This window comes from Neofelis nebulosa, chromosome 2 (assembly GCF_028018385.1).
Source record: "Neofelis nebulosa isolate mNeoNeb1 chromosome 2, mNeoNeb1.pri, whole genome shotgun sequence".
In the NCBI taxonomy this organism is placed as follows: Eukaryota; Metazoa; Chordata; class Mammalia; order Carnivora; family Felidae; genus Neofelis; species Neofelis nebulosa.
In genome coordinates, this window is record NC_080783.1 from 175,639,677 (window position 1) to 175,662,794 (window position 23,118).

General features: G+C 44.9%; 1 protein-coding gene across 19 annotated transcripts in view; it reads left to right on the forward strand.

Moving 5' to 3' along the window:
* Positions 1–23,118, forward strand: part of DAB1 (DAB adaptor protein 1) — a 1,141,854-nt gene that overhangs the window by 728,868 nt on the left and 389,868 nt on the right. Inside the window, exons 1-2 of one of the 19 annotated variants that reach the window (XM_058717250.1) lie at positions 3,703–3,848; positions 14,121–14,208. The exons of 17 other annotated variants lie outside the window; for them this stretch is intronic. The gene's annotated coding sequence lies outside the window, so the exon portion shown is untranslated. Of the gene's footprint in view, positions 1–3,702; positions 3,849–14,120; positions 14,209–23,118 lie in introns of those variants that run through there. One more of the 19 variants, XM_058717245.1, reaches the window with a different exon arrangement.

The window sequence follows — 23,118 nt, forward strand, 5'->3', positions numbered from 1 at the left end:
CTACCTCTCTGCGTAGCTTGAGAATCATGTGCATTAGGATGAATTATGTGAAATTCAATGAAACTCCTTTGTGCCCACCTGCCTGCCCATGCCCTTGGTTTTTTCATTCCATTGTCTCACAGCTCCTCACAGGCAGGGTCTGTTTCCGATTTATCATCATTCCCATTGCCTAGCACAGTGCCTGATATGTAAAAGGAACACCATAAATGCTTATTGATTTAAAATGAACGATTTTGGCATTATTCTAGAAAGAGGACCGATATTTGCTGGGTGACATATTTAGTGCTAGCCTTGTCTACTACATTATCTCACTTAAGGCTTGCAGCAATCTCATCACACAGGTGTCTCAAGAAGCAGGTATCACCACTGTAGAATGGAGACTTTTGAAGTTTAGAAAGGTGAGTAACTTGTAAAAAATAACTCAGGCCATCAGATTCCAAAGTCCATAGTCTATTCAGTACCCATTGAAAGGGATATTTTTCAGGGCACCCCGGGGGCTCAGTCGGTTGAACATCCAACTCTTGATTTCCACTCAGGTCATGATCTCATGGTTTATTACTTGGAGCCCTGTGTCGGGCTCTATGCTGGCAGCACGGAGCCTACTGGGGATTCTCTCTCTCCCTCTCTCTCTATCCCTCCCCTGCTCACTCTCCTGTGCTCTCTCTCTCTCAAAAATAAACAAACATTTAAAAAACTAAAAGGGATATTTCTCTCACAGAGCTGTCATGACGATGAAATGAGTTAATGTATGGAAAGCACCCAGAGCCATGTCTGGAACATAATAACCAATGCATAGATCTTTTCTGTTCTTAGTACTTTGCTGTTGGATGATAAAGGAATGTTTATTGATTTTTCTCCTTATGCCACACTTAGTACAAATGACACTGTTATTAAAAGAGAAGAAAAGAAAAAAAACACCCTTTTAGATGAGCTCTTTCTTGATACGTTTAGCATGATAACTTAAAACAGTGCTTTCAGACTTGGTTTGGTTTAAGTGAAAAGACTACTAATGTCTTCACAAAGTCCTTGGTGAGCAGCTTGCATGTGGTTAGTCTATACGTGACACTGTCTTCCAGCCTGGAGTTGAGAACAGCTGCATTTTGTTGCCCCTGTTGGATTTAGCGGGAATTTGCCTAGTTTCCATGGTGGACCTTGTTCAACATTGAATAGAGGTAGAGTTTTACATGAGCCTCTTCCATTTCCATTACGTGGCCAACTCAGTGTTTTGCATTCCCTTCAAAGTCCATAATCCTAACCCCATTGGAAAATAGAAGGAGGTGGAGGAGACGGGAAGGCAATAACTGTGATATGCAGGGTCTTAAAATACAGGTAAATGGTTTTGATGTCCTGTGGCTGTCCTCAAAGCCTTGAGAAACTTCAGTGGTTTTTGGTAGAGTCAGTGAAAAGTTAGACCTGTGTTCAGTTACCTAAAGTCTGACATTTGTCTCAGACACCTGAAGCGCATAATATTTTTATACACTCCCTTCCCCTATTTCAACCATCACTTCTCTGATTTGTCCATGTCTCGTGTTTTCTTTGTATGGAGTTCAGACTGAGGTCTACCTTGTTTTAATCTTAATTTTTTAATTTTTTTTATTTTAGAGAGAGAGAGCACACACGTGAGAAGGGGAGAGGGGCAGAGGAAGAGAAAGGGAGAGAGAAACAGAGAAAGAGAAGAGAGAGAGAGAGAGAGAGAGAGAGAGAATCTCAAGCAGACTCCAAACTCAGCGTGTAGCTCCATGAAGGGCTTGATCCCATGACCCTGGGATCATGACCTGAGCGGGAATGCAGAGTTGGATGCTCAAGGGACTGAGCCACCAAGGTGCCCCTGAGGTTTGTCTTTATAGATGAGGAAACTGAAGTGTTTTATTCATCTTTATAGAGTTGCTCGGTGAGCCTAAACTTCCCACTAAACGAACTCTAAGTGTTCATTGGTAACTCTTCCCACTTTCTAGAACTTTGGAAAAGTTGGAGAGACTTGAGCCTTTCTCTGGTTCCTGGCCATTAGATCTGGTCACACCCAGAAGTGGATAGAAACAGCAGAACCAAGGGTGGCCCCTCCCTCCCACCTTGCTGGGAGTTTCCTCTGATCAACTGTTCTCCCAAGATTGCATCCTGCCAATGACCTCACCAATTTTTCTTGTCTCTGTGTAAATTGCTATCTTTTCAGGAGGTGCGTGACAGCCTCCTTTTGCTAGGGCTTCCATTTGTACAGAAGCTGTTATTACAGAATAAGTTTAATGGGTCGTGAATTTTGTGCAGAAAGGGAGGGTCTCTCAATGACTTTGCATGTACCAGCCATGGATGTATTGGCTCCACAAGGAGTGCATTAGGCTAAATATTTTTAGCCCATTGACTCTGGGGGTAATAACCCTAAATGCTTCATTAAATTTTCATGGGTGAGTGACAGAAGCTAAGGGGGGGGGGCGCTGACAAACAACAAAACCCAAATCTGCCACATTAGCTTTATTATTACCCCGCTGGAGGACAGGAGTGTGGCCCCTAAAAACCAACTTTGTGAGGAACTGTTGCCTGCCTGCTCCTTCCCTTTTCCCTCCCTGCTTCAGTGGGGGCAGCACTTGACTTTTTTCTCTCCCACGCCTGGCATTCTGGTATCTGGAAATAGGTTACGCCACACCAGGCATTGACTGGAGTTGAACCCAGTGTCAGGGTAGAAGAATTTCCAGACCGACACAGTATGTTCTGCGGTTTGGCAGATCTTTGTCAACTAAGCAGGGAACAACGGACTGTGTACTGGCTGGGGCCTTCTCCTGCGCCAGTCCCAGTCCCGTATTCGAGTCTGCAGATTGTCTTTTCCGGAGTACTCTACGAACGCAGGGGGGAGGGCGGATGGGAACTCGGAGTTGGAGCTAAACTGCGGCCCGCATGCTCTCAAGGGCGTTGAGTTCCTTCCTGGGACTGAAGACGACATGACCGTGACCGATGCCAGCCCACCCCCCCTCCCCCACCGCCCAGCTTCGCGTGGGAAGCCTCAGCGGAGACGGAGGGCTGCCGAACTAGGGGTAGCCGCTGGGAACTAGCGCCCCCTCCCGCGAAGGGGCAAGGGGGCAACAGGCCCTCGCGGCCCCAGCCTCTCGCTTCCCCCCTCCCCCCCCCCCGCTGGCACTGTTTATATTTGGGAGTGCCTAAGTTTGGAGGCTTGGATAAAAGAATAGACATTTGTAGGGGAATGAGGGAGGTCGGGCGGGCGCTGCTGCTGGTGGCGATGGTGGCGAAAAACGCTGGCGACTTTGTGAAAGCAGACTGTGGGAGCTCTGACCCCCCTCTCTCCCGCATCCGCTCCCGGCCGGCGCGGCCCGGGCGGGAGCCCCAAGCTCTCGGCTCGGCTCGCCTCCGTCCGCGCGGGGATGCGGGGTGAGCTCAGGGGCTCCGGAGGCGCGACCGCGAACCGCGGCACCCCCGCTCGCTCGCTCTCTCTGCCTCCTCCGCGTCGCCGCCGCGACTCGGCTAAGCTCTCCGAGCGCGCTCGGGCGGCGCAGAGAGCGCCCGGACGGGAGCGGGGACGGGCGCGGGAGCGGCGAGGCCCGGGCGAGGGGCGCGCCTCGGGCGGCCGGGGAGCCGGCAGGTGAGCGGCGCCGCGGGACGCCGGGCGGGCGCGAGGGCGGGCGGGGCGCGGGCCGCGGGAGGAGGCGGGGCGGCGCGCGGGGCGGTCTCCTCCCCCTGCGCTGACGCGGGCCCGTGGCTCCCGGGGAGGATGGACCCAGCGCGGCGCTCGCCGGGGCTTCCCCGGGCTGGAGAGCGCGCCTGAGTGCCGCGGCCCGCCGGGCATGGGGAGCCGCTTCTTGGGCGGCTGCGGCAACGGAGGAGGATGCTCTCGGCCAGCCGAGGTGAGGCGAGGCAGGGGGCAAGCCCAGCCCCGAGTTCAAAGCGGGCAGGTGCCGGGAGGGACAGGGCGCCCGGACGGCTCCGCTGGCGCCCCGGGCGCGGAGGAGGGCTCCTGGGACGCCCGTCGCGGGAGTTTGGCTGGGGGTGCGGAGGGAATGGAGACTGCAGTTTTCCGCTGGCTCCCTCCTCTTGCTGGGGGACAAGGGGCGACCTCTGCTCCTTCCTTCTGGCTCTCCCTCACCAACCCCAGCCTCCCTACTTGTGACCGCGCGCGGCCTTTCTCCAGACGGCCTCAGCCCAACACTTGTGTCTCTCGGAGACCCCCTGCTTCCTCCTCACTGGTGCGGTCCCGGCTCTTTCCACCCACGAGCCCTTCTTCGCCCACTCCAAAACCTGCCCGGTGCTTCCTATCGCTTCTCTCTGCGTCGCTAGCGGCGTCCCAGGGCCGGACCCTCTTCCCCTACTGCTCGGCTGAGCTGTGGCTCTGCCGCGACCTGTCGAACAAGTGGGTCTCTCCCTCTAACCCTTGCCCCGTTCGCAGACACCTTCAGAGCTGGGCCCTGCGTCTTCCCGATCCCAGCCCTTCCTGGGTCCTCCGTCGACTCCGTTCTCCGCCGCTGCGTCCCGCTCCCCAGGCTCCCCGCCACCCTGATAGCTCTTCTCCCCAGCCCGCCGCTCTTGGTTTCTGCTCAGGACTCCACGCTGTGCCTGGGAAGCAGAGCTCAGGGTTTGTTTGTTTTCCTACGGGGAAACTTTAAAATCGCCGTGGTTTGGCTCACAAAGAAGCCCTAACAGGAGGGCTCAGCCGCCGAGAGAACCTGGATCTGGAGTCCGAGATGGGGGGAGATTGTGTCGCGCGTCGGAAAGGCGTCTTGGGATGAGCGTACAAAGTAAATTTCAAAACGGAGGTGGTTGCTGTAGCCTGGACTCTCCTTCCCCGGCTGGTTGCGTCCCGCGGAGTATTATTGTGACCCCTGGTGGGAGGGCGCGTCTTTTCTCCGCACTTTTTAAAGCGCCTTTTTATCCCCCCTTGATGGTGGTGCTGGTGACCCGGGCGGGGGGTGGGGGAAGAGTGGGTGGGCACGAGGGAAAGCTGCCTGCAGAGGCTGATGCCACTTGGCTCCTGCCTTGGTCGCTCCCGAACCCGCCAGATTGTGTATGTTTCACTCTAAATTACCCGCCTCCCCCCAACTGCATCGCACAAGTCCTCATTGTTGGGGGTCGGCCTGGGCACTTCCGCCTGGGCAGGGAGAGTCTGAAGGAATGGGGTGGGGGTTGGGAGGCCGGGGGCGCTCGGCGACCGTGCTCCGGCTGTCGCCGGAGGCTCGGCGGCGTTCGGAGCGGAGAGCGCCCCGGCGCGGGCATCTGTGCGCTCCCGCGAGTGTCTGCGAGCTTGGCTGCGTGCTGGCGTGGGTCGGTGCCTGCCTGTGCATTTGGAGGCCTGCGCACGCCTGGGCTTAGATCCTTCGAAAAATCGGCAAGTGGAAAGCTTGCGGAATCCAGTGCGTCTTTTGCTGCCCGGGAGCTGGGCGGGCGGTCCGGCTAGCAAGTCCTCCGAGGTGGGTGCTAATATGAAGCTCCAGCGAGTCACCGGGACCCGAGCGAGGATCCGCTCTCGCGTCTCCCCCCCCCCCCCCCACCTCCCCTTCCTGCTGGCCCGTTGTACGCACTTTCGCAGTGTTGATAGTTTCGAATAAAGGCCTTGTGGGGGTTCCGCTGACACTTCACAACAGTTAACATGTTTTCAAGTAATCATATAAATTAAAGGTGGCTTGCGTTCAGAACCCCCTAATTATCCGGTTCGCGCTTGTACATTTATGTGCCAATTATAGGTCTTCAGGAAATCCATAAAATTGTAAACCATCCCCACCCCCTGAATTAGCACCCATTGTTTTTATTATCTCAATGATGAGTGATTCTGGATGGAACCCTGAATTGCACGGGCAAGGAGATAGATGTTCAGGGGCCAGAGATGGAGAGCTGGGCTGGAGTAGGAACGAACACTCCACAACACCCCCCTCCCCCATCTCTTTCACTTCCTATCCTGACAAGGCTTGGTGACAATTCTGGAATTTGAAAGGGATCAAAGATTTTCTTGATTTCCTATTGAGAAGGGCAACCTAATCAAAGCCGTATAAAAGTCAACTTCTAAGCAATCAGAAATTGTCTGCTGATGTCCTTGATTGAAACCCCAGCATTCAAATGGAGTATTGAAGAACGCACAGACATGGCTTTTGAAGCGCTATTGTTCTTTTCCATACACAGAGGCCCTCGTAAAGGTTTCGGAAGTTCAAAATGCAGTGACTTGAAAGACTGACATTGTAACTATTTGGCGACGCTAAGGGCATCAGCAGGGATGAGAGCAGAGGCCGAGGTGGGAAGTGCAAACGTGTGTTACTGTCTTCTTGGGAGCAGTGCAGCTCTCCAGTGGGAATTCGGTTCTAAGCATCAAGTTGGCAATTAAAATCTCTTCCTAAAGCAGATTTAGAAGATGATTTTTAGTAGTTTTTTTTTTTTCTTGGTGGTTTGCTTAAGGTCTGAATAGGCATATCTGAAACATTTAATCATGTTCATTGTATTCAACAATAAAATCTGAATAAAAATTACTTATTGTTGATGAAGCTCCTCTCACAAGCTGTTCCACAGTATGTTTCGGTTGTAAGATACACCATTGTGGGAGGCTGCGGGGAAGAGATGCTATCGCTTATTGTTCTGGTTCTCCCCAGGCCCCAGAGGAATATGCTGCTTCACTCCCCTTTGCCTTCCAAAGTAATTTCCCTTCAGTGGGTGGGTGTCTGGCTTTGGTACCTGATAGTACCCTTCTTAAAAATTGCATTTGGTGGATTTCCGGTGCCTGGGGCCACCCTGCAGGCAGATGAAGCATCTAATGGAAGCAGCATTTCATTTTGATAATTCACTCAAGTCAAACATTTTATTTTTATAGGAATTTAATCCCTCTCTCAAACTAATAAAGCTAACAAAGCAAGAAAATCACAGTTTATGTCTTTTGGATGGCACTTTAAAAAATTGCCTACATGGAAGGCTGTTGTCAGGAACTTCCGATCGTTGTTGAGGGCTTACTGTGGCAAAGAATGTGCACTGGTTGAGTTAAGGAATTGAGGATAGGTCACATGACCTCTCAGAGCCTCAGTTTTGTCATTTGCAAAATGAGGACAATACTGCAGATTACCCATGTGATCTTTGAGCAATTTTTTAGAGAAAACTGCCCCAATTGGGCGCTTTGGCATGTAACAGGATTTCAGGAGGACGGTAACTAGCATGCAGTCCTGCTAAGAAGATAGGATAATCTTTGGAATTAGAAGGCCAAGGTCCAATCCACGCACTTTCTGACTTTGTGATGTTGGGCAAGTCACCTGTCTTATTAATAAAAATAATAAGAATAATTGCTCTTTTGGAGCACTTACTAAGACTCAGGTACCCTTTGAAGTACTTTGCATGCATTCCTTTATTTAATCTTTAAATAACCCTAGGCAGTGAATAGCTGTATTCTCATTCCCATTTGATTGATAAGGAAATGGGGGGGGGGCACACAGAGAGTTGGTAACTGGTCCAAGGTCACACAACAAATAAGGTACAGAACTAGAGATTTAAATCCAAGAGTTCTGGGGATGCCTGGGTGGCTCAGTTGGTTAAGCCTCTGACTCTTGACTTCTGCTCAGGTCATGATCTCCTGGTTCCTGGCTTCAGCTGCCATGTTGGGCCACACGCCAACAGCATTGGGATTCTCTCTCTCCCTCTCTGTCTGCCGCTCCCCAGCTTGCACTCTCTTTCTCCCTCTAAATAAGTAAATAAACTTAAAAAAAAAAAAAGTAAATCCAAGCATCCTGGTCCCAGGGTCTGCCCTGACCACTGTGTTATGCTGTCTCTGAGTGGAGAGGCAGTCCCAGCTGTCTTTCACATTGGTTGTAAAACTTAAGAGGGAATAATGGAATAGACTTTCTGTATAAGCAAGCTGCGTGTTTTTCCGAGTGTCAGATGTTGAGAACATAAAGTGAGTGTTGCTCTGTTGTCAACAGGGCATTGGGCTGATGGTCGATGTTTTGAACACTTGCGACTTGATGAGAGTTTTGGTCAGTATGTTGACATCCGTTTGCGCTGTTAAAATATTCAGTAAGCAGGTACGCAGAGATAGCATTACTGCTGTTGTCTGTTACCAGCTGTGATAAGCAGAGATTTATAACATTAAAAGGTGGTATAACAGGTGGGTGGAAGTCTGGACTTGGGTGCTAAGACTACCGGGGTTCAGTCCCCAGTTCCTCCAGCCCTGCCAGCTGGTGGCCTTGACTGACTTCTCTAACCTCTCTATACTTCTGTTTTCTTTACAAAATAACAGACCTGCTACCCAAGATTGTTGTGAAGATTATGGAAATTGACACCCAAGTGCTTGGAACAGTAGTTAGCATGTAATGTTACTTAGCTGTTAATGTTATCCTTCAAATGAGATTCAAATTCTCCTCTTTGATAATGAAAAGTTCTCTGTTACCAATGTCCTGAGGCTTAAGTATTCTAACAGTGTCCATTGTTTGTTGTTTTTTTCCTTTTCCTAACCAGGAGATGGGGAGGAAGAGATACAGTTTAGGATTCCAGGCAAAAGTTGTTTTGTTTAGCTTATTAGAAATTGAAGGGAATTGTGAAGTACACATAACATGCTAAAACCTCATGGCACTGTACTTTTCAGCAATTGTTTTGAGGAAAAGAAAATGACTATTTGCTTGATTGGATTCTGGTAGTGGAATAGTGAAGTCTCCCTGTTTACAGATTGGAAAATGAATCAGGTTGGAGGAAACACACAACTTTACAACTGAGAGACACCATTGGAACCCAGAATTCTTAGACTCCTTGTCCAGTGCTCTTTTTTCTAGACCAGAATGTCTTCTATACCAGGATAGAGAAGTGACCTGAAATATAAATAAAAATTGAGTGGAGGGGAGATATTGCAAGACTAAGAGCAGGAGCCAGTCAGATGTTCTGTTCTAAAAAAAAAAAAAAGTGTCCGTAGGAAAAGAAAAGAAAACCCCTTTTCTGTAAGTACATTCATGTTCATGGAAACTAGCACTGAACTCAATCTATGAAATGCATATTAGCAGGATATGAGTCCATGATGAAACACATACACACATACAAGTCGATTAATGATTTCAACACTTTGCTTAGGTTGGAGAGCAAATGATTGGGTTTCTTTTTCTGTGAGATGCTCTTTGTATTTTTCTTCCATTTAGTTTTCAGATATGGAAAGGTTTTGGTTCAGGAATCATAAAACTCCTCTGGCTTCTATTTCATGAAATATGCAGCATATTCTATTGGAGAGAAATTGCTGGCTTGCTTTTATTATTATTATTTTTTTATTTGAACCCGATGTATAACCAATCTGCAATGCCAGTGGGGGATGCTCATAAAGAGAAAGGAAAACAGAAATACAATTCTGCTGAATAGAACAACTCATAGCTAAAATGATACAGATTTTGTGATGGCCAAGATGGGCTGTTTAGCTTAGGGGATAAAAATGAGAGGAGTGCCCTCACAGATAGATGTGACAGTTCAGGGTGACTTCAAGTCAGTGTCGACCACCTACAGTGCATCTGCAAAATGACCAACCCCGTGTATAAGCTCTGAGCTTCATAGCAATTTGACTCTCTCTGTTGGTTAGTCTCTGTTTCTTCTTCTTCTTTTTTTTAATGTTTATTTTTTTGAGGGGAGAGAGAGCAGGGTAGGGATGGAGAGAGAGTGAGACACAGAATCCAAAGCAGGCTCCAGGCTCTGAATTGTCAGCAGAGGGCCTCATGTGGGGCTCGAACCCACAAACCATGAGATCATGACCTGAGCCAAAGTCGAACACTCAACCAGCTGAGCCACCTAGGCACCCCAGTCTCTCTGTTTCTTGACTAGACCCTGGTAATCTGCTGGTTCACCATCCGTTAGTTAAGCCATCCTTTCCCCCTCTTTTGTCTCAGTTTGTCTCTTTTTCAGTCTTTGTATCCAATATATCTACTCTTGTTAGTGTCACATTTGCTAGTAAAGACTGAAAAGTTAACAAATAAGCCTGAAGAGTATCTGGGAAATTGACTCAGGTCACCCACATAGGCACCACTTCTGTGTCCATTTAACATATATTGCCTGAGCGCCTACTTTGTGTCTGGCCCTGACTCTGTGCTCAGCGTTGTGAACAGTATCGAGATGCAGGGGTACAGCCTCTGTCATCTAGGCATCCTGCCTTATGCATAAATAATTGACGCAGGGTGAGATATGGTACAGAAAATACCTGCGTGGCACTGAAAGCGTCCAGAAAAGTAATTTATTATATCTGAAGAAAGGAAAGAGTGGGGAAGGCTTCAAAGAAGAGATTGCATTTCATCTGGAAGCTGAAGTTTGACCAGGAGTTTTTCAGGGCTTGAAGGCATCCAAACTGGGAGAACTGTGTGGGCAAAGACAGGTGGGCATGAAGGTTCATCATTGGCTTGGAGATAGGCATAGTTCGCTGTGGCTGTAATGTACAATATGTGGCTGAAATGGATTACTTTATAGAGCATTTTCAAGATCGTGTTCCAGGGAACATTAGTGTTCCCCAAGATGGTTATGAGTATTTCAAAAGAAAGAACATTCAGAGAGAAAAATGTCCCATGCCCCAAGATGTTTGAAAATCACTGAATTATATATCTTACTCTTCTTACGACATGGTATTTACTGACATAGTAAAGCGTCAGAGGTTTCCTCCAGTTAAAAAAAAAAAAAAGTCATTTAACTTATTAAGGTCTCAGTTTGCTTGCCATAGTACCTCTGATTTCAAGGAGCCCTTTTCAGTCTTATGAGATAGACCAGGGAACATGTTTGTAGGTGATCACTTAATGGGTTTTAAGAAGAGGGGTTAATTTTATCATGAGAGCAATATGTATGATTTGAAATGTAGTATAGTATATATATATATAAGACCTAAGACGAAGTGGAAGTAACAGGATAGCAAAAGCACTTGTACTCACCACTCAGCTTAAGAAATAAACCCACGCAAATGAGGTTGAAGCCTCCTAGTAACCTTTTCCTGGTCATATCTCTTTCCTTCAGCCAGAGGTAACTGCCCTAAATTTGGTGTTTATCATTTCATATAATTATTTTGAATGTTCTTTTGGGAAGAAAAAGAATTCCATTGAATTCTTACCTGATTTCTAGCTGGTCACTATAGAGATAATAAGAAAGAGCTGATTTGTCTAGGAATTTTCCGTGAATAAAGGACATTTACAAGCTTCTCAAAGAAGGAAGTGTGGCTTCTCCTTTTAACAACAGTGTCTGGAATATAGTAGATGTTCAATTAATTTCTGCTGAATTGAATTGTGTGCATTCTCGTAGTACATTAAGTTCATGTGCATACAAAGATTGGGGTGAAGTAATGGTTTTGTATTGACAGTATTGAATTTCCTTTGTTCACTGATCTTGACAATATAGTTTTTTGTCTTGTAAACTGGATCTGTAATTGAATAGTAACTGTCATCAACTGAAAGTCATTTCTTGATTATTTTTATTTTAGAGAGAGAGAGAGAGAGAGTGAGTGAGTGAATGAGTGAGCCAGCAGGGGAGATGGACAGAGGGGGAGAGAGAAAGAGAGAATTTTAAGCAGGTTCCATGCTCAGCATGAAGCCTGAAGTGGGGCTAGATTCCACGACCCTGGATCATGACCTGAGAGGAAATCAAGAGTTGGGTGCTCAACCAACCGAGCTACCCAGGTGCCCCGACTAAAAGTCATTTTTGTGTTTTCTTGACATCGTTTGGAATCAATAATAACTACTTACCCAAATCTGCCCTATTGATTTGGTAAAGCTGTCCACTTCATTAGAAGAAAAATAACTACAAGTGTTTTCAATCAAAAAGGATATTTGTAAATTACAATGTAATTAATTACTCGGTACCCAGACACTACATACTTTGAAGGTTTATCCTTAGGGCCCCAAGAAATAATTTACTGTCAATAACAGGGTGTGACAATTAGGCACAGTCATGCCAATGCAAGCATCTCTCTTGGTGTATGTGAGGGACATCTTCTTGGAAAAGCTCCATCTGAAACACATGTCATATTTGGGAGACATTTTCCTTCTTATGTTATCCTAGCCTGTATTCATGTATTACTATATACATGTCAACATGTACAGTAAATGCTACTACATTGCTGAGGGGTGCATGGTAGAAAGAATGGAAAGAGAAAGTGGAAAACTTGTAGGCTCACTGGGGGAGATCATGGTTATGTGGGAGATAGTAGGTTAGCTTTTCCCATGAGGTTTATGTTGATCATGGCTGAGAGTCCACCCCTTTGATTTTCTCTTTGATTTTGCCCGTACAGGTTTCAACGAGCAGTTTGGGGAGTAACAGTAAAGTCCAGGAGATAGCACAGTGAGAGTCAGCCTTGGGTATGACTGATCATCGGCAATGCATACAGTGTACACGGGGTGAGGAAGAGATGCCATGCACTGCCATTCCCTCGTGAGTGCCTACGGATGCCCGTGCACTGTGATGATGGCACACGATCGTGCTTGTCTGAGATTGGAGGACTTACTCTGAGCAGTATCATATGCATGCTCACAGAAGTTCTCAGTATAAAACACAACCATTCAAACATTAAAATTAAACCAGAAGTTCCGGTAATCCAATTGTGGATGAAGTCAAAGATGGGCCAGCCATATGCTGAATCTAAGCTATGGGTGTGTATTGTTAGAATGTAGTGAATGCAAAAAGGTTACTGTAATTTATTCCTTTGGGAAGATGAATAGATTTATAGACCACATAGAAGTTGGATTCTTGCCAACCTTCTGCTATCTTAGTAATTTTAATGTAGTTGAATTTATCAATCTTTTCTTTTATGGTTAGTACTTCTTATGTCATGTTTAAGAAACTCTTTTTTTTTTACTCTGATGTCCTAAAGATACTGTCCTTTATTATCTCCTAAAAGTTTTATTGTTTTGTCTTTCACATTTAAGTTCTATAATCCATGTGGAGTGTGTGTGTGTGTGTGTGTGTGTGTGTGTGTGTGTGTGTGGTGAGGTAGGAATTTATTTTATTTTTAATTTTCCTCCATGTGGAAAAAAGTCATCTTGGCACTTAAGATCATTTTCTAGATGCGTTTGTGTGCGTGTGTGTGTGTGTGTATGTATATATATTTTTTAAGATTTTATTTTTAAGTAATCTCTACACCCAGTGTGGGGCTCAAACTTACAACCCCCCTGATACCAAGAGTTGCATGCTCTACCAACTAAGCCAGCCACGCGCCCTCAGGCATATATTTTGTCTACTCTTTTGCCTAGATTACATTTCTTTTATTATTTTATAGCTTATTATTAAAGCTTTATAATAATCCTTGACATTTGGCAGGACAAATCCTTACAATGTCCTTCTTCACCAGTGTCTTGGCTTTTTTTTTTTTTTTTTTTTTGGCTTTTTGTCTCTTCCATATACATTTTATACTTAGTTTTTAAAGTTACACAAAAATACTCTTGAGATTTCATTGGAGTTACAATGAATTTATAGATTAATTCAGGGAGATGATATCATTATGGTATTGAGCCCTTCTACCCATACATATGCTACCCCTCTCCATTTATTTAGCTATTAATGTCTTTCAATACAGATTGTAATTTTCTTCATAAAGGTATCTAACCTCTTGTTAGATTTATTTTTGGGTGCTTTATATTTTTGTAGTTGCCATTGTAAATGCTGTCTCTAAAAATTACATTTTCTAATTATATGTTTTCATCATAGTCCACCTGTATTTCTTCCTCTGGATGGTGGGGCATTAGGATGGGAGGAGAAAAACTGGTGCTCATAGAGTGCTCACAAAGTACTAGGTGAGTTATGTGCTTTCATTTGATACCCAGAACAGCTTCAAGGAAAGGGCTGTGGGAAGCTTAGCACCGCCCTTGACAGGGTCACCACCCTCCTTCACAGACTGACTGGCAAGGGGATGTCCTGTGGCCCAGTGGAGATGTAAAAGTGAGGAATGGGGCTTCCTAGGATTCGATCAAGCCAAGTAGCAACCAGTCCCCTTGTTCAAATAGCAGAGATCTTTGAAAGATGTCTGTTTTCCCCCTGGAGTGTGAGGGGATGGCAAAGTCCTTTCCCGGGTAGCACTCTGTCTAGCATGACTAACATGATCTAGGGGCTGGGGGCCAGAGTCTGGCTCCTGATATACTAGTCTGGCATTTCAGACCGGCCGTCGTCTTCTAGTTGCCTGAGTGCCAAATTATGGCCGATAGCTACAGTCTGGTTCTACTTTCTAGGTGCATCTCAGGTCAGTGAATGTTACTGCAACCTTCAGATGAGCAGCCACAGCTACAGGGAAATGAGAAGATGTGTCCAGTCATCAAGGTGAGCTGGGATAGAGATCCAGATCTTCTGGTACCCATGTCGGTGTTCTTTCTTCCTCACCATCTTGACTTAAGATTCTCAGATATATTATGATGATAATACAGTGAAATACTCAAGCATTTTTTATTTGAGCAATCACTATTCTGCATAGAAATTATAACTTATATCTGCAAAAATGGGGACAACAGGAGAGATGTCTACCTATGGCCCTGATGCTTACCTGCTGATTGCTATCCTTTTCTGTCTGCCTCTCTTCGTTGTTGTTTGTATGTCTCTTTTTCTGGAATTCCTTAGGTTATTAATTCTTTGATCAGCCCACTCCCACTCATTTTTTTCCCATTCAAATATTATGTATGTTTTAGGACCTAGTGGAGATACCCATTTCTCTCCAGAAGTTACCTCTACGACATTGATGTGGATAAAATTTCAAATTCTTCTTCTTCCCTTGCTGAGTGTGGTACCTCTTTCTCCTTTCTCTCACATCCTGTCATCATGTTGCATTGTGTTTTCTGGAGTGAAGCTAATATGTGCTGTGGTAATTATAGGTTGATATAAAAGAGGATGTGTCATAAAAGCAAAATTAAGGGAAGGAGAAGCTGACCACTTGGTTACCCTGATAACACTATATTTCCTCTTTGATATCCATGGGTCCATTATGAGTGAGTTCAGATACCATTCTGTATACATTTGACTGCTCCAAACGTATCAGTGGTAAAGGAAGTCTTAATTCCAGTAGTCATAAATCAACATGGCTAGGAGGCAGGGGGTTGGGAGAATGGACTGACATTGCCCTCTTCTAAAAAATATAGATCTTACAACATAGGCTCAACTACGTTTGATGCTTCCCTCTGCCTGCTTCCCCAGGCATGTGTATCTTTCTCAGGCATCTTGAGTCCCAGACTCTACTAAACACCGTCCTTCATTACATCTTCAATTGTTCTGCTCCTTGTCTGTTTCTCTGGGTTCCTCTGAAGGTTGAGAATTTCTCAAGGACACTGTTGACGTGTCTTTCATGCCTCATATGCTTGGCTTTTCAAGAAAGTTCACCTTAAATTTTTACTACTTCTAGTTTTTAATGTCTACCATAGTTCCTTTGTAGTAGAGGGAAGAGTGTCCTGTCCCATTAGTGAACTATTTTGAGTCTTTGAGAACAAAATAAGGGCCTTCTGCTATCATTACAAATGTTTCTGTTGTCTCCTTTTACTCGTAAACTGTGCCTTTCCTGTACTGCCCTCTCTCTCTCCCTTCTTTCCTTTCCTTTTTTTTTTTTTTTTTTTCTGTCCTTCTGGTTTCATCAGATCAAGGGAGTTGCATGAAATCAACAACAACAAAAGGGCTCTCAACTTCAAAGTTTGCAGTGGGATTTTGCACAGTTGCTAGAATGTGCTTTACTCCCTCTCTCACACATTGTTTCAGTTGAGGAAATATTTGGGGAGCAGTCATGAAGTGGACTTTGTAGTTCCTTATCAGATCCCATGGTAATAACATAGGTTACCGTGGGTGATTGTTCGCTTCATGGGTTATCTGCAGCTGATTTAAAATTACAGCTTAACTGGTGGTGGGAATGCAAACTGGTGCAGAGATTCCAGAAAATAGTATGGAGGTTCATCAAAAAATTAAAAATAGAACTATCCTATTACAACCCAGCAATTGGACTACTAGGTTATTTATCCAAAGGATATAGGTATGCTCTTTCAAAGGGGCACGTGCACCCCAATGTTTATAGCAGTGCTATCAATAATAGCCAAACTATGGAAAGAGCCCAAATGTCCATAGACTGGTGAATGGATAAAGAAGATGTGGTATATATATTGCTAAGTATTACTCAGCAATCAAAATGAATGAAATCTTGTCATTTGCAACAATGTGGATGAAACTAGAGTATATTATGCTAAGTGAAATTAGAGAAAGACAAATATCGTATGACTTCACTCATGTGGAATTTAAGATACAGAACAGATGAACATAAGGGAAGCAAAAGTAATATAAAAATAGGGGGACAAAACATAAGAGACTCTTAAATACAGAGAACAAACTGACAGTTGCTGGAGGGGTTGTGGGAGGGTGGCATGGACTAAAAGGGCAAGAGGCATTAAGGAAGACACTTGCTGGGATGAGCACTGGGTGTTATATGTAGGGGATGAATCATTGCATTCTCCTCCTGAAATCATTATTGCACTATATGCTACCTAACTTGGATGTACATTTAAAAAAGAAAGAAACAAACAAAACAAATGAACAAAGGGAAAAAAGAGAGGCAAACCAAGAAACAGACTGTTAACTATAGAGGACAAACTGATGGTTACCAGAGGGGAGGTGGATGGGGGGAGGGGAGTGGGTTGAACAGGTGATGGAGATTAAGAATTGCATTTTGTTATGATGAGAATCAGGTGTTGTATAGAACAATTGAATCACTATATTGTGCACCTGAAACTAATATTATACTGTATGTTAACTGGAATTAAAAAAAACACAAAAGATAAATAAAATCTAATACATATTTTTGCCAAACAAAAACCAAGTAAAATTATAGCGTAAAGATTGAAACTCTGCCAACCAGTGTGTGTCAGGGGTGAAGAGCGTCTCTGTGGACTGTCCCTGGACACACCCAAAACTGAAGCAGCCACATCTCCAGGATAAGCAGAACTTATTAATGGTGACAGTATGCACTGTGTCAGTGATCACTTCGTCAGGAGGCACATGCCAGGTACCTTAGCAGAAAGAATTTAATACAGGAAACTAAATAGGAAAAATTTCATATAGTGAAAAATGTGTTGGCAGAGCTGAAACTGTGACAAAGAAGCAAAGCACAAAGACTAGAAGCTGCTTCTAAGTTTTTTTTTTTTTAATTTTTTTTTCAACGTTTTTTATTTATTTTTGGGACAGAGAGAGACAGAGCATGAACGGGGGAGGGGCAGAGAGAGAGGGAGACACAGAATCGGAAACAGGCTCCAGGCTCTGAGCTGTCAGCACAGAGCCCGACTCGGGGCTCGAGCTCACGGACCGTGAGATCGTGACCTGAGCCGAAGTCGGACGCTTAACCGACTGAGCCACCCAGGCGCCCCTAGAAGCTGCTTCTAGATCTGCAGGCACAAAGGGAAGGTGCATTGTTACTGGAGCCCAGGATCCGTGGCTGCTGGAAACAGCAGAGGCTGCATGGTGGGAATAGGTCCCACACGGGAATGGGCTGGAACCATAGAGGAGACTGGGCCACTTCCAGGTATGCCACCTTGAAGCAGGAAGTGAGTGAGAGAGGGAGACAGATACCCTAGTTTCTCTTCCAACTTCCTCTCTCCTGCCAGGCTTTCCCATTAAGTGAACCTCACTGAAAGTCAGTTGTCAAGGGAGCCTGGGAAATGTGCTTGGGACAGGCTTCCTGCTACACCCAGCAGAGCAGGGGAAGGGGCCAGGAGTGGATCAGAGAAAAACAGGCAAAGGACTAGTTCATACGCCAGAAAAATTAGTCTCTTACAAAAGTATTTACTGATATTGCAGAGCTCAAGAACAGCAAAGTGAAACCCTCGTTCTTCCCCTAGCTTCCCTACCCCGCCGTCCCATCCCACCTTCCTTGCAGAATGTTGAGAGTAGCCACTGGCATTCAATCTCTGTCTTGCCAGGTGGAGCCTTGTCAGTGATGAGTGCCTGCCCTGGTGAGTAGAACAGTAACAGTAGGGCCATATAGTCCCTTTTCTGCAATTCCCAAATCTAGAATGCTCTGAAAAGTCAGAATATTTTTATCATTCATTTAGTGGCAAAACCTGATCTGATCTGACATGAGCTACTTATAATCTTTATTGGTCCCTCTGAGTATGAATAGTCATACATATGGCTTGAGAAGTATTAATGAATTTGTGGGGGTGGGGAGCCCTAGCCAGAGACAATACAAATAAGTGTAAGTGTATGACATAGTATATGCTGCCTTTCTAAAATGCAAAATAAGATCTGCATTCTGAACAGACCAGACCCAGGAGATTTGGATGAGGGATTGTGAGGTCTGTATAGGGAGAAGGAGTGGAAATGTGGCCCAATAAGGCACAGTTCTAGGGTAGTGAACATCACAGCTCTTCTGGAATCAATGCCAGAGCTGGATTCCTTTGTAGCCTGGCAGAACAGAACGGTTGTTCTACAGATGTGGAGACTTTGTTTAGGTTGGAGAGCTGGCACCCATCTTGCAGGTTCGCCAAGGGGTTCATAGTGGAGCTGGTGCCACTGCTTTTCCCTTTACAGTGAATGTCGCTTTCTGTCTGAATCTTTGGTTACTTCAAGCACTTAAGTACTCAACATTTAGGTGGAATGAAGGAAGAAGTCCACGGGTGAACCTGCACTCCAGCTGCGGTGATCTTACATTTTTGTAGCATTTCATATAAACACACACACAAACTATTCAGGTTTCTTCTCTTCTCTTTTGATCTTATCAGATAGATAGGATGAGTGTTACAATCCCCATTTTACAGATGGTCAAACCAAGGTTTCGCTAATAACTAGGTCTGTGGCCATGGACAAGTCCCTTAACTCTCAGAGCCTCAGTTGAAAATTGAATTCTTAGAAGCCTGTTTTGTCCATTAAGGAACATGTGGCCGCACAATTAGAGCAGTGCCCGGTGCCTGCGCATGTACATGCCACAAATGGTAGCTCCTCTCTCCCTCACCCCTCTACCTTCAGACAAGTGAGATAGATTCCAGGAAGTCACACAGCTTTAGCCTTTGAAAGATCTGCTTCAATGTAATGAAGAGAACAGCGGAATGATGACAGACCTCCTCTCTTCTGCCTCTGCTTTTTTTTTTTTTTTCCAGCTTTAAGAGGAGGGGCTTGAATAAGGCCAACTGTGCTAATTTTCTGTTTCTCCCCTTAGAAATTGGGTCACATCTGTCTGTGACCTTGATGGCCACTCTTGTCCTCACAGAGCAGGATACATACAGGTGGTTATTTTTTTACTCCACATCTGACTGGAGAGGAAACGACCAGGATCACAAATACAATTTGCTGCAGAAAGCAACTTTATTTCTTGTCAGCACACATGGGACTTTGTTTATCATAATTCACTTTACATGGGCATAATAAAATATTTTCTTTTTCTGAGTATTTTGCAAGATTAATAAGGCTGCATTCTTAGGGAAAGTTTATTAATCCATAACTTACAGAAAACTCCAGAGAAAGAAGATATGAGATATGTGCTGTAGGTAAAGACGTCAAGCGTGTCACTACCAGAATTGAGTTATGCATACATTACCCAGCTAGCTCTCTTCTAGGTGCATTACAGGTTACTGATACGATGGCAGCTATGTCTTGGACGTGATCTAAACCAGCAGTCGTTTCATTTGGGTTTGAAATCGGGAGGGTGTGAAAGAGTAGGTGGCAGCACGTAGAATACTCACAGCCCTTGGGGTGCTGGTCTTTTCCACCCGCTTGGCTGCACTTCGGCTGTGTGAGACACAGAGGCATGCATTTGGACCTTGGCTCCCTTGCGAAAAGCTGTGTGCCGTGGGTCTTGGCTGTCCTATCAAATGGAGATGCTGCGCTGGTGGCAAGGGTGATAGCGACCACGAAGGGGATGGTGACGAGGAGGATGATGGTTACCTCTGTGTCCATTATGCGGACTGATGGTTTATGAGGAAGTACTTCGTGTTCCATCCCTTCATCCATTTTACTCAGTATTCATTGAGCCCCTGCAGGGTGCTGGCACAATGGCGGGCTCCGTGGATATAGCCATAAAACACGTAGGCTTTCTTCTCAAGATCCAGGATTAGTCTGTGAAGCACAAATACACAGATGGCAACGTGGTGGCTCAGTACAACAAAAAAAAGTAATATTAGTTGAGGGATGAAGTCTGCCAGGGTAGGGAAGGGTCAGCATCTAAGCTAAGTAATTTGAAGTTGAGTTGGACTTTGCCAGTGGATCTTTCTCGTAGTAAATATGTTTCAGGTACTGTGTTGGGCGAATGTGACAGAAACTGTAGTTGTCCTTGTGGTGTGTACAGTCTATCAGGGAAGACACAAATCAACAGAGACAGGAAGGAGGCATGTTCTAGGTCAGGGGTAGATAAAGGTAGAGATGGGCACCTCTGTGTATGGGGAGCCATAAGTAAGTCGGTGTGAATGGATCACAAAGTGGCAGGGTGGCGGGAGCCAGGGCAGCTGAGGCTGTGAACGTCCCCAGGTGCTCCAGTTCATGGAGTCCCTGGTAGCCTTGAGATTGTGGTTGGGTGGGTGGTGGTAAAACAGCCTTCCCTTTGTGTAGCCTTCTTGGCTGCTCTCACCATTCTTCTGTTACCCAGGGTGAAGGAGCAGTCCAAGGAGAAGAGTGGTTGTATTTATTTAGGTGAAATGAGGGTGTGTGTCAGCTGTGGTGTATTTGAATGGTCTTTCAGGTGCCTCCTATGACCAGACCAATGAGCTCAGGTGCCTATGAAGGCAGTGTAGTTGACATTACTGAGTGAAACAGTCCAGGGGGAGGGGTCGGGGGGGCACTGGGTAAGCCACTGTTCAGTTCTAGCCGATGGTTGCAGTAAGAGAATGCTGGACCAAAGCAACCAGGTCTTCAGCTTTTTCAAGAAAAGCTAGACATCTGTTTTTTAAATGTGAAATCCATCAGTTTAAAAATGTGCCACTAAATCAGTTACACAAGAACAATGAGACATTTGTGGTCTAATGTATCTGGCCTGTGGGCTCATTTTCACTCACGAGCCAGTCATTCGTGGATTCTGGCCTATTTATAATTATTATGTTATGACTACATAGATCTCTCTCAAGTGGGAAATTCAGTCAATATACCAATAGGTAAATTGGGCCATTTTTGGTAAAGGAAAGTTTCTGCAAGATAGTTGAATGGTGGAAATCGGTCCTCATTTATTTCTGTGGGTCTCCTCAGTCATCTTTTCTGTTGTTCTTGATCAAACGCTTCTGATACGTGTGAAACTTCAGCAAAACCAGGGTCCATGGCAATCCTGGTGTTATCTGTTTGCTGGGCAGCAGGGAGGTTTGCGTGTGTTTGAATCTACAGCTGCCTTGGTTAAGTTTGTTACATCCTGAGACCAAGGCAAATCCCTGTAGTGAGTCAAATGAGTAGTTTTAAGGTCTGTAAATGACAGCGTTCTGTGGCTTTCTCGTTTAGGGTTGAGACTTGACTCCCAGCCTCTAAAATATGCACATTTCAAACCAGAGTGAGAACATGAGCAACTTAGTAGTTACTGTGGAATTGAGTGAATGTCATAAATATTTATTTATCTTTTTCATAGCTGGCATAAAAATGTTAGGATATAAAAAAGTTGTTCGCTATAAAAACAACAGAAAATTCATTGGCTATCCATCTCCTGAATGCGTGTGTCTCTTTGGGTTTTCATTAGCGTCTAGCAATATACTTTGAGAAATTAGATTTGAACAGAAGCTTCAGCAGAATATGAAAGCTTATCGTGTTCATAATTAACCCGTTTTCAGCAAGGATCCATTGTGTACAGCAGTTTCCTTTTAACCATATAGTGGCTATAGTCACATTTAATGAATTAAAAAAATTTTTTTGCATTTATTTATTTATGTAAAAAAAATTTTTTTAATGTTTATTTATTTTTGAGAGAAAACACAGACAGAATGCTAGTGGGTTGGGGCAGAGAGAGAGCGAGGCACAGAATCCGAAGCAGGCTCCAGGCTTCAAGCTTTCAGCACAGAGCCTGATGCGGGGCTCAAACTTACAAGCTGTGAGATCATGACCTGAGCCAAAGTCGGACGCTCAACCGACTGAGCCACCCAGACGCCCCTATTTATTTATTTATTTTTTAACGTTTATTCATTTTTTGACAGAGACAGAGCATGAAAGGGGGAGGGGCAAAGAGAAAGGGAGACACAAAATCCAAAGCAAGCTCCAGGCTCTGAACTGACAGCACAGAGCCCAATGCGGGGCTCAAACTCACAGGCTGTGAGATCATGACCTGAGCTGAAGTCGGACGTTCAACCGACTGAGCCACCCAGGCGCCCCAGCATTTATTTATTTTTGAGAGAGTGAGACAGTGCATGAGTGGGGGAGGGGAAGAGAAAGAAGGAGACACAGAATCCAAAGCAGGCTCCAGACTCTGAGCTGTCAGCACATAGCCTGATGCGGGGCTCGAAACCGCCAACTGTGAGATCATGACCTGAGCCGAAGTTGGACGCTTAACCGGCTGAGCCACCCAGGTGCCCCTAATGAATTTTTCCTTTAGAGATTTTTTTTTTCCTTAAGAAATAATCCCTTATTTATTGAATTGGAAAACACACAAGAAATATGGAAGACAAAAAAGTCACATACAATATTTCTACCAGAAGCAGTCACTGTTAATGTTTTGAGTTGCAGAGGTAAACAGGCTAGAGGTTGAGGTCAGATGAAATGGGTGTCTTTCTAGGCTTCTTCATTTATTTAATCTTGATGAGTCTTATTTTTCTCACTTGTGAAATAGAAATAAAAAATATTGCCTATTTTATCTGATATTTTCATGATCAAACCAGAGAATGCATATTAAGCCTGTAGCTCATTAGTTGGCACACAGAGAACATTTAAAAATAAGCAATATAATTATGTCTTCTTTTTGCTACACACATTTTGCTTTGTGGAGTTCATGTTGTCAATACACTATTTTTTGTTAAATAAAAAAGGACAACTCACCTTGTTCCCATATCTCTTTAAGAAATACTCTCTAGAGGCACCTGGGTGGCTCAGTTGGTTAAGCGACTGACTCTTGATTGCGGCTCAGGTCATGATCTCATGGTTCGTGGGTTTGAGCCCCACGTTGGGCTCTGTGCAGAGACTGTTTGGGATTCTCTCTCTCCCTCTCTCTCTCCTCCCCCCCACCCCTACCCCACTTGCACTGTCTCTGTCTCTCAAAAGTAAATGAGCTTGTATAAAAAAAGAAATGCTCTCTAAGCATCTTTTAATCAGTTTTATTTT